This window comes from Podarcis cretensis (genome assembly GCF_951804945.1).
Source record: "Podarcis cretensis genome assembly, chromosome: 4".
Lineage (NCBI taxonomy): Eukaryota > Metazoa > Chordata > Lepidosauria > Squamata > Lacertidae > Podarcis > Podarcis cretensis.
In genome coordinates, this window is record NC_137173.1 from 33,756,485 (window position 1) to 33,768,933 (window position 12,449).

General features: G+C 40.9%; 1 long non-coding RNA gene across 1 annotated transcript in view; it reads right to left on the minus strand.

Annotated features, from left to right (window-relative positions):
* Positions 1 to 6,982: 6,982 nt before the first annotated feature.
* The window catches only part of LOC307215152, a 41,014-nt gene continuing 35,547 nt past the window's right edge, over positions 6,983 to 12,449 (minus strand). The window contains exon 3 of the long non-coding RNA XR_013838325.1: positions 6,983 to 8,377. This is a non-coding gene — a long non-coding RNA (uncharacterized lncRNA). The remainder of the gene's footprint in view (positions 8,378 to 12,449) is intronic.

Genomic DNA, 12,449 nt, shown 5'->3' on the forward strand with positions numbered 1-12,449 from the left:
GAATCAGAGGCAGTATGGACCTTTATATCAGATGATGTGGAACAAAACAGAGAAACAAATGCAGCATTTTTAGAAATATCAAAGGTGCGAATACCTGGAATAACAACCAGGAGATACAAAGCTCCTGGTGACGATATTAAATACATTGGCAGGTGTCATTCTCCTTAGTAAATGCTAGCAACCTGCACTGCCTAAACCACAACTGGATCGCTTTTGGGAATTTAAACACACTTCTCTGCAAACTGTGAAGCCATAGGTCTCAGCTCAAGAGACAGCCTTTGCCTAGAGTGGACTGAGCCAATAGAAACTCCTCAAAACTCTGGCTGAAAAATAGTTCTTTCATCAACTTTGCAATTGTTGGCAGAGCTCATAGGGAGTTTCCACTAGACTATGATTCATTTACTGAATGAAATCTGATCCTGGCCAGTGAGAAGAGGGAGACGTAAAGACAGACAGAAACACCACAGACTTTAAGATTCAGACAGGGCCAAGGAATAGAAAAGCAGCAGCCAAGGATAGGCAGAAGTGCTTTAAAAATGTGTAGTGTGAAGGAGGAGGAAATTGACAAGCTGGAACATGTGCAGAGGAGGGCAACCAAGATGATCAAGGGTCTGGAAACCAAGCCTTGTGATGAACAGTTGAAGGAGCTGAGTATGATTAGCCTGGAAAAGAGAAGACGGAGAGGAGATTTGACAGCCACCTACAAATATGTAAAGGGCTGTCACATGGAAGATGGAGTAAGCTTGTTTTCTCCTGCTCTGGGGGCTAGGACCTGTACCAATAGATTCAAGTTTCAAGAAAGGAGTTTCCAACTAAACATCAAGAACTTTCTGACAGTAAGCACTGTTTGGGAGTGGAACAGTGTCCCTCAGGAGGTTTTTAAAAGCAGAGGTTGGATCGCCATGTGTCATAGATGCGTTAGTTGTGATTCCTGCATTGCAAGATGTTGACTAAATGACCCTCGGGGTCCCTTCCAACTCTACAATTCTATGATTCTGTGATTTTATGATTCTATTCCAATCCACCTAGTATTTCCATCTGTCTCCCACAACAAGTATTCAGCATCTGTGGCCACTAAGTATTCTCAGTCTTCATTGGGCTATTTTGTGGCTTTTTACACACTTAGGGCTCCCCACCTAAAGATTTTGTAAACTATTTCTGAAAACTTTGGGGTTCCCCTGAACATGCCAATACCTCCTCCTTAGTTCACAGAATACCTACAGATACTACAGATCGGTGGATATGCAAGAATGGGTATTTTCTGTTCAACTGGCACCTGCCAGGACTATTATTACTATTATAATTATTACTAAAATCTCCTAAAAGTTAATGAGGAAGACTGACACCTCTCACTAGAGAGGGCGTTACACATGGGAAACCACTACCAAGAAGGCCCTGTCATGACTCACTGCCAACCAGGCCTCTTCTGATTATCATACGGCTCAAGGTGTTTGATAGTGGGGAAAGCGCTGAAGTCTGAAGATATACTTGGATCTCAAGATGGCAATGAGGTGGAGAAAGTCCAAGGAATGGCCTTGTACACTTACCTTGGCACATACTCTCACACACATACCACCAGAGATGTCGAACTGCAACATGGGGAAGCAGCTTAATTATTGCCATGTGTGCTTGTGTATCTGTTTGGGGCACTGATGTCCAAGTACTGACTCTGTAGCACTATCCTCATTTTAAATGGAAGTAAAGATTGATGATCTACCAAAAGCCTCAGAAGGTAATTTTTAAAAAAGAATTTAGAATTTGCTGGCGTAATAAAAGTTAAATAGGTTTGCAATGCTTAAATTCTTCTGAGTTTTGTGCGTGCAGGGGAGGGATGGAACTACAGGGCGGGGAATGTTCTGAGCAAAACAGGACTATGCAGGCTGTAGCCTTTCTGCTTTCAGAGTGATCACTCAGTTATGTTGTTCTTACGGGGTTTGAACTGAGGAACATCTGCACTAAGGCTTCCTTCACATAATTTATTTTACCTCTGAGATATCCTTCCTCCTCCTCTTCATTTTTGAGTCCTGGGGATTTGACTGTGGTGTTTGTGTAAGATTACTCCAGGTTTCTTGACAGTAAGTCCCCTTGATTTATTGTACCCCACTTTCAATAACAAAAGACTTGTGGAAAAGTCATCTACTTTAGTTGTGGGCAATGGTTTCTCTATTTAAAACAAAAAAATGGATCACACACACATTCTACTAGCTGTACAGCGCTGTGTAACAGAGAATGCTTTATAATTTGCTCCCTTCCATTTTTGCAAAATAAAATTACCCCTTTAGCCATGAAGTTACACTGGTTCATGTGTTTATTGTGGAAATCTGATATGAGCTTACACAGAACAAAAGAGAGGGGAAGGTGGGAGACTGGCAGCAGAATAGCCTACTTCGCGTAGTAAAATGTCAAACTGGCTCTGACTGCATGCTGTAATCCAGGGTAGACAACCTGGTACCCTCCTAATGTTCGCTGGACTACTACTCCCATCAGCTCCAGCACATCCAAACTACATTGCTATGTTTTCATCTGGGGGCATTTTATTGCTTTGTTGCATTGTGTTGTAGCTTTGTTCAACATTCAACACACTGACGGTTTCTCTGTCTAATTGCTACAATATAGTATTAGTTATTTGTAAACTGCTTAGAAACTCCTACGTATTAAGCAGTATATAAATATATTAAATGAATGAATTGATGAGCCATCAAACCCCTAACCACTCAAATTAGAACAAAAACGTAATTTACGCTAGAAGAGAGAACAGTGTGAAGCTAAAAATGGGGAAATGGCAGCTGCAAACTCCCCTGCAAATATGTTTCAGTTCAATTCCCTTGTAGCTCAGAAGGCTGTAAATTACACTGGCAGTGTAATGTTTCTTAGTGGTGCTCCAGAGGTATATAAAAGAGCCCAGAAATTATGTGAGGCCAGTTAAGGGATAAAAGACTCCTTGTAAAGATTCATGAAATCCTGTCCTGCTCCACAGCACCTCCCCCCACCCTGGGCACTCCCCACCCAAATAAAACAAAACTGGGCTTTTTCAGTTTGTCACTTTCTGTGCAGGTAGTATCTCTCACTACTATCCAAACAAATTAGGTAACAAAAACTTCATTCCTAGAAACGGACCCAAAAAAACATTAAATGGACCAAGAACAGGGGAAATAGTTCAGTCCCCTCTCCCTAAAACCTGCATATCCACATATGTTAAGTTTGGATAACTTATAATGCATGTCCACTCAGAAGCAAGGCCCACTGAATTCAACTGGGCTTACTCTCAGATTTGGGAAGTATGTACAGGACTTCTGCCTACAATGCAAATTTGTACTATGTGATGAAACTTAGCAGGAACAAACAGGTGACCTCACCAATCCCAACTATCCCAAAAGGCTATGCTGTTTAAATAGAATCCAGAAGAAAGCATTTCGAACCAGCAGCAGTGGACAACAGCAGTAGATGGAGGCAACCACTGGAATCCAGAGATCTGTTCACATATATCAGGATTAATGTGAGCCTTTTTGCACTGTAAATTTAAGTAATAAAATTTAACCACCTCCCTTTAGACTAAGATAGGTTTTAAGCAGTAACTGAGTGTCTACCCAGATATATGGCCGTGCAGTGTGCTGCCTGTGTACTGTGCTAGTTTTAAAGAAACGCAAATGAAAAAACATACAGGAAAGGGCTTAAAGCTGGGGTACATAGAAATCCCACCATTTCCAGTAAGACGTCTTTCCTGCATAACTTGTTCCTTCAAAAACTCACACTGTATACCAGTTTCCCTAATCAAATTAGAATGCAACCCTGTATTTATTTATTTTCCTAAAACATTTTTGACTTAGCTCTTCGGTCCAAATAAAAAGACATTCAGAACATCAGACATGATTGAAAATAATAAAATTTGCCTATGCCATACAGGCACAGGCATAGCAAGAGAAGATCAGAAAATATTTCTCTATGCCACAGGAGCGGCAAGGATCCCAATTGCTAAAAACTGGAAAAAAGAAACTGTGCCAACAAAAAGGGAATGGCAACACAAACTGTTAGAGTATATTGAACTGGCTAGATTAACAGAGGCAATTAGAGATCACACTTGACAAGAGTTTCAAAAAGCACAGGGAAAATGCAGAGAATACTTCACAAAACAGTGCCCTAAAATTCATACCTGGACTTGTTTCGATTAATGTCTGCAGGAGACTTTGTGGATATTTAAGTTATAATTAGAAAAATCTTAATAATTATTCATAAAGGACTCAGTTTATAAGAGGGAGGCCAGATACAGGATAAAGGTTGTTTGTATTTGGTTGTTTGTATTGTTGTATGTTATGTTCACTGTATGTTATGTTCACATTTAATGTGTATTGGGGTGGGGGGGTTGTGTTATGTTGTAAATAAAACTCCAATAAAAATTTTAAAAACAGAAAAAAAGAAAGTAATAAAATTTAAGCTATTAAAAGAGTGGCAGAACAGCATCAGTCTTACAAAAACTATGGGAAAGACCCACCCTAGAAAAGGCAGAAAGATCAAAAAGATCAGTACAAATAATAATTTTAAAAAATAGTACTTTTGCCTTCTTGGGGAGAGTGTGACATAAGCAGAGTGTTACCAATAGAAAAGGTCCAATCCTGAGTCACTATTGACTTAACTTCTGTGATTTGGAGGACTTGGAGAAGAGACAGGTACCGGTAGTTCCAGGGCTTTATTTTATGATCATTATTTAGATATCTTACCCACCCTTACCTACCCTTCACTAGAAGGCCCCAGGGTAGGTAACAGCAATAGAAAAATACCATTTAAAATCAGTTAAAACAGTTTACAATCCAAAGACAAGGATGCATCCTAAAAACCCATATATCAGGTGTCAAATGCAGATGAAATGAAATATTTTATTTTAAAAAAAGTCAACAGTTGCCATTGCTGCTGAGGGATAAGGAGTGATTGCTATTTACATACTGTAATTAATTCAAATATATGTAGATTGCACAGAGCCATTTAAAATAATAATAATAAATAATAATAATATCATAGCAGCTTGGATAGGGGGAAAGCAACCTGGTCATGCATGTATTTCAAAATGGGCAGGTGATCACTCCAAATTCCTACCTTCTTACCTACCATAGTTTTGATCTTTATATTTTGCCCTTTACAAGCCTACAAGGTAATCTCTACTAACCAATCACCCATCTGTTTACTTTTTTCTTAGGCTCCCTCCCATTTTTAAAAAATAAAAAGGAATTGGATTTCCAAGCTTTTCTTTCACTTTTCACCCTTTCCCCAAGTCTTTGATGTTAATTGTCTGCCATGCCGGAGCACTCCTTAGCTGATTAAGTCCAAGCTTCTTCCCTGGTTTTGTTGACCCATGAATGGGGGCCTCTCCAATGCTCACTGGAGTGCACTATCATTACCCTCCTTTACCCCCCCCCCATTTGACTTGATGGATTAATCCCACTGTATAAAGAAAAGTGGTATGGGAGGGGAAACTGAAGCAGCATGAATTGAAGGGGGGGGGGCAGAGGAAGGAGGATATCCAGCAAATGCTCGACTGCTCCTGCTTAAAATAACACCATTTATTTAGACAGGTCAAGACATGAAAAAGGCATATGAGAGGCTACTACTGAAGATCAATATTGATATGATATTTATATTTGTAAGAGGCTAGAATGGATTTTTACTAAACTCAGAAAAGTTCAACCCCACCTCCCATCCCATAAAACTTAGAGATCTGGCACCTGTGCTTTCTGTTTCCTCTTCCTCCTTTCCTCACTGCTTTCTACCAAACCATACTAAAATTTGTACACATAAAAGTTTTGATCTGGCTATTCTGGTCTTTGTCCAGGCTTTTTAGAGTATAGTGTGGACTATATACTAGTGGCTACAAAAGAATGGACATTCCTTCTGGTTTATATAAGGTGAGGTGACCAGATCTGTACAGGCAGCAACTGATTCAAGCATGTCCAATTGACACTTGACTGTGCATGCACACCTTGCGGTAACCTGGAAGTGGCCAGAAAAAGGGGTGGAATGGAAGTGGAGGCATAATGGGGTGTAGTGCGCACTCCACCATCGCAAGTGATAATCCAGAACACAACTCCAGTGAAAATTGTGTGTTGCCTGTACACAGTTTTCTAAGAGTGGTTGCTCCATAGACTTGTGCGATGGCATTCTGATATTGTCAGTTTCATTTTCAATCTGTTTCCTAATGATTCCCAGTGTGGTATTTGTTTTCCACGTTTGGACAAGACTTCAGTTTGCACAGGACAGTTTCTCACCTTTAATAGCATCTTTAACTCTGCTTCTTAACCATGCAGGGTTCCTCTTGGCCCTGGTGGTACCTTTCTTCATCCATGGTATACCTTCAAGCTGAGCTTCTAATATTGTGGTTGCAAACAGCTCCCAATGATACCCTTCATGGCCAGTATCCACTGATGGCATTACCCTCAAGGAATTTGTCTAATCTTCTTTTAAAGGCATCCAAGTTGGTGACCCATCAATTTCAGGTGAAAGCTTCAAATGGACCATCTTCCTGTAGCTTTCACTGAATATACTGGGGAGTTAAACCTCAGAGTGTCCTTTCAAAATCCACCACTAAATAATATGGGCAAAGGGACTGAAGAGAAACCAAAGCTCAGGAAGACTTCAACCAGATTCCAAGTCCTGAAAATGCATTTTCATTTTACAGAGTTGGCTTTATTTCTTATACAGTTCCCAGTGTGGTTCAAATCAAAGCTACTGCTCCACCCAGCATACTACTGTCTTCCCTTCTGCACCACCACATAAAGGTAATACCACAACAATATTAGATGGTCGCCAGTGCCCCATCTCCTTAAGCCTTTTTACACCATTCTCATAGTACCATTCCCAACTACAAATGACTACATTCCTGACCCAGAACCAAACTAAAGAGTCCCAGGGAACTTCCAGACTGTCTCTATTTTCAGGCAGGATTCAATCACATACCAGCAAATTCAGGTTGCACAATTTCAAGCTGATTTGGAACTCTTGGGTAGGGTTGGGGAAGAGATTTGATTCAGATCACATTTAACGGTGAGCCTACCTAATTCATACTTGCTAAAACAATATGCAGTCTGTAGCACAGTTATCCTTTGAAAGCTGCACGTCTCTGAATTCTGCAGTGCAGTTCTCCAGCCAAGTAATATGTACAAAAATGCATATGCTAGGTAAAATGTGCATTAAAATGTATCATACAAAACACATCAGAGAAAATTGCTTGCAAAAATATATGTATTGGGAGAGATTTCCATCAAATGCTGATGTATTTTCATGTGGAGTCAGAAAAAGTCACAAAACGATGTGGAAATGTGGAGAGCTGAATTTAAGAGAAATTGAAATTGACGGATTCACCCATCTCTGCTCTTGAGCAACAAACCTGGACTTTTAGCCATAAGGAAAGTGATGGAAATGCACTGGAAAGTGTGAAATAACAATGGCTTTATGTGATGCCATATAACTTCACCACAATAAATAGCTGGCATCATCTAAACTTCCTGCAAACTTGTGGAAAGAAAGTGGGATGAATTATCAATAAATAGGTTGCCTGGAAGTGCTCCCAGTGATCAGCAGATGTGCTGCTGCTAATCAGATAGAGATGCTTTGCATTTGACCACCCTCAATTTTTAATTTCAAGAGGTGGTGCTTTTCTCATCCCTGCATGACAAGCTGCACTTGTCAAAATTCTCCCTACCACACAACCATTAATGGTTTAAGGGGCCCCATCCTGGCATTTGGTTACCCTGCTACCAACCACATCATACAAGCATGGCAAATATGAGTGTGGGTAGTTTTGTAGTTCTGACAGTTGCTCCATTAATACTTTCACTTATGTTGCTAAGACTGTGGTCATCAAACTACTTAACTCCAGTGACCTCTTTGGGACTATTTAAACTAAAGTGGTTTGAAGATTGCAGTTTAAATCACTTTTCCTACAGATCAGTGGTCAAACTAGTTTTCCACATTTAATTAGGTGTTTAACCTTTTCACGTATTTAGCTGCAAGCTCAAAAGAAAGAAAGAAAAAGGGATTTGGACATGCACTTCACTTGCATGGCCTACAGTACAGTAAATTACATTTTATTTTCTAAGTAAGCCTTCAGAACAACAACATCTGTGCCTGGTAAAGGTCTCACATCCAGCAGTACACATCAAGTGGTTTGTAAGAACCCTGTATGCATTTTCTGTTTTGTACTTGTGACTCAAAATCAGCAGAGAGAAATGAGCAGTTTCTCTGAGGAGACTTCTCTTTTCTTCCCCACATTCAATGACATTCGCTCTCTTTCTGGCCCCAGGGCATTCTGTTGCTGTTGGCACTGTGTGGCCTTCTTCTCGGTCCAATTATTCAGTCAAATCTGCCAGATGTTCCAGGGCCAACTGGCTCTCTGAAGCAGAGAGAGAGAGAGAGAGAGACTCCTTCAGAGTAAGTTGGCAGACGTTATTGTGTTTCCAAACACCGGGAGAGAAAATTCTGGCTTTGCAAACTAACTTTAGCTGCCACTATAATGGATACTTTGCCAAGCAAACATAAAAATAACATTTTTTGTCCTTTCACAGATATGGTAAACAGAATGGGCAAGGTGCGGGAAACAAAGCACAAGGGAGTTGAAGTGATTTGGGTTTCTTTTCAAACTGCTGCCATGTTCTCAGCGGACTCTGCTTTGAGCCATATTACAAATTTTCCCTTGGCACTATGCTTATTTTCATTAACCAGTTCCAACCAGTACATTTGGAAACCGGCATAAATTGCTTTTCTCTCAATAGAAGATTACATTCCAGACTACCTGTTTCTGCTTGTCTGTCTCCTCTGACATTGTGCTTATGTGTGTGTGGCTCAATGCATGGATATTACTGCAAGCTCCCCAAGCGGAAGGAAGTCCAGGACCGCTTTGCAGGGTCAACTTATTTGTGGATGGGTGAACACTGGAGAATTGTAGTGTCTTTTGTAGTATAGATTGGGCAGGCAGCAAACAAGCAAGCACACATGGGCAGTGCTTTCCCCAAAGCGGCATCAGTTCTGAACCAACGCAAGAATCTCGGAGAGCTTGCTTCTCCCTCTCCAATCAGCCCCCACAAACTGAATCCCCGCCAGAATGATTTTAACTCCACTCTAAAAAGTTTTTACAGACCGAGTTTCTGATTGCTTGGAAAGAAGGGAGCTGGAAAGAAGGGAACTTTGACGGCTGTGAGGATCTGTGGACTTTCAGTCTTGGTCCATGAGGCAACACCTCCCAGGGATGAGTTACTGTGCTCATTAGACCTGACACTCCAAGTCTGTGCAGATCATGTTCTTGCTAATAGTTAACACCAACTTACACCATGTGATTTACTGCCAGCATTCCTAACAATAACAAAAACCTTGGGAGCTGCCCTTGCGGCTAGCAGGTGAAGGGGAGTAGGAGAGAACCCCTTGTACTTCCAGAACCAGTGTGTGTCCTCAGTAAGCAAGCCGGAGAGCTTAAAAGCTTTTTCGTTCAGACAACCCAAGCAGACCTGGTGCAAAAAGAGTTTTAAAGCTCTCTGCCTTGCTTGCTGGGTAAGGCCTGCTCAGCACAAGCTCTGGGAGGCTAAGGATGCTCATGCAAGATCTTGTGGGAACTTGGATGGCCCCATTAGATCTCATACAAGCACCCCAGAACTGACATCTGGAGTAGGCCGTTCCCTCCAAGCAAGTCAGAGAGCTTTAAAGCTCTTTATGCGCCAGGTTGACCTATTACTTTTAAACCTTACAAACAAGAAGAAAAAGAAAAGGAGAAAAAAAGAAGAAGAAACAAAAAAAGAAAAAAACAATACAATACAATATATAAACAATACACCACACAACATTAACGCATTAAACTAAACAAAACAGAACAAAAACAATTTTAAAACATACATCATACCATTTCAATGCCTTATCTTTCATTCCCTTGTTTCATCGACTTCCTCTCACCTCCCTTTTTGTATTCCACTTCTATTAATTGTTTCAGCAAATCCTTTCCATCTTTCACTATTTTCTGTCATATAAATATCTTAACTTATTTTAACCTTATTTTCCATTAATACTATAATACTTATTTATGCTTAACTCCTTATAACACTTCTGCTAAGGCCATATAATTTCATTCCAACATTTTTCTAACATTCATTAATTTTACCATATTTCTATAAATAAACTTTACACTTTTTCCAATCTTCTTCCACCGTCTCTTCTCCCTGGTCTCGGAGTCTGCCAGTCATTTCCGTCAATTCCATATAGTCCATCAACCTGGTCTCTTCTGTCCGAGGCTCTTAACTCTTTTCCAGGTCCCTTCTGCAAGTCTTCTTCGCATTTATACTTTACTTTACTTTACTTTACTTATACTTTACTTTACTTTACTTTGTCTTCTGCTGATCTTGTTCTTAATTTCCTTTCTTTGATGCTGAAGAGTAGGTCTCAAGGGAGCTCTAACCTAACAATGTTTTTATTCCTTCTCGACATGTCATCTCCGTGGTTAAAACTTAAATCCAAAAGATATTTCAGGACGTGTTTCAAAGTCCCTCCAAATCTGCAGGTCCCCACAACTCCAATTTCCTCCTGACCCAGGTCCAGATCCAAAAGGTCAGTAAATCCCTGCATGAGGTGATCTATCCAACTTTCCTTCTCCAGTCCAAGCAGGGTTCCAATCTGACTTTCTCTGAATTCAATCATAGAGGGCAACAACTTGTAATCATCAAGTTGCCTCTGTAAGGCTGGGGCTCTCTCCCTCTCCACTTGTATTACTTTAGGTTCAACAACCACAACTTTCTCCCTCGCTTTCTCCACCATTTGGCATGTCAAAGTAGATTCCTGTATCGGTTCCTGAATAGTTTCTGTGTAGATGTCACTTTTTGTCCCAAATTAGTCACTTTTTGTCCCAAAATATCAATTTTAATATTCATCACGTCCATCTTTTTATGGAGCTGTTCCAATGACTCACTTATCTTGCATAGTGCAATCACTAAGGCTTCTTCTGTCGACATTCTCAAGCAATCCAAGGTCAATCTCACGGTTTTCTCTTGCAGCTGGAGATTCCACCAGCCCAACTCCTGTAACAATTTCAAAGGCTCCCTCTAGAGGGAAACAATTTCTGTTTGTATCAATCCTTTTAAGCACAGTTCAAGCACTAAAATCAGTTTCAATTTTCAGCTACTTTTACTCCTTTTTAAATGCAGAAGAAGACAATGAAAACAATGTATTTCTCTTATTTAACTAACTGTCACAGTCAATGAACTTTCCCAAAAACGTCAGTCTTACTAGCAGTCCATTTCCAGGTTCAGAGCGGTGGTGATCCAACTTTCTTCACTCTCTCCTGCAGGCTTACACGATCCAAAATCCCCCCCTCTTCTCCTGCCTCCAAGGGGGGTTTAATGATTTTAGCCGTTGGAGGTTTAATCCTTTACATAGGACTTTCCAAGACTTTAGCTTGCAAATTCTTTGCTTCAATCTATTTACAAAAGGGGAAGGCGGACTTCCTGTTTGAAACCTCCCCATTTTGGTGCCAAATTAAGATGTTTAAAAATCCAATTTTCCGTTCTACTCATGGGTAGTTGTTTAGAATCAAATTGTCCACAGGAAAAAGTCAGCGCTCTCCGGCAACAGCAATGCGGCTTCACTCCGTGAAAGAAGCAGTCAATTCAAAGCACCGCGCCGCTCACCCAACATCGCTCCGGATACCTGAAACCGGGTCTCCCCGTGAGTAGGGGAGGTGCAAAAGGTGCCAGCTGAATCCCACGTTCACAGGCTTCTCCCGCCTGCGATTTTTAGTGGGTCTCCGCCTTCGCCGTGGCGGCCAGACCCTAAATTCCACGGAGCAAGTTCCTCCCGATCAGAGGAACTCCGCCATTGCCAGAGGCGCTAACCCAGAAGTCCGCAAAAAAGAGTTTTTAAGCTCTCTACCTTGCTTGGATTTAACTTGTACAATTTCAACCATCCACGTATGGTTGAAATAATGCAATCCTACTATAATGGCTGATCATTTTAAGTAAAAGAAACCTGTGGAAACCTTACAGCCATGTCTGTCTTCATTGGAATAAAATGAAGAATCTACTCTGCAACAGCTTCCCCTACACTACCTAAGTGCTGTAGAGAGTTTGGGCCACATAAAAGGAGATAATGATAGGATCTAGGTATAGTGCTTTCCACAGATACAGAACAGTAATAATCAAGGTTCATTACAAGCACTGATGGGGAAATAAATACTGTAGTCTGCTAAAGCAAGATGAGAGCCCTCAAGCAAGTAGGTCAGGCATAGGCAAACTCGGCCCACCAGATGTTTTCGGACTACAGCTCCCATCATCCCTGACCACTGGTCCTGTTAGCTAGGGATGATGGGAGTTGTAGTCCCAAAACATCTGGAGGGCCGAGTTTGCCTTTGCCTGAAGTAGGTCATGCTGCAATACAAAGTAAAAGGCACAAACCATTCTGAGCTGGAGGATAATCACTTCCTAATGCCCACA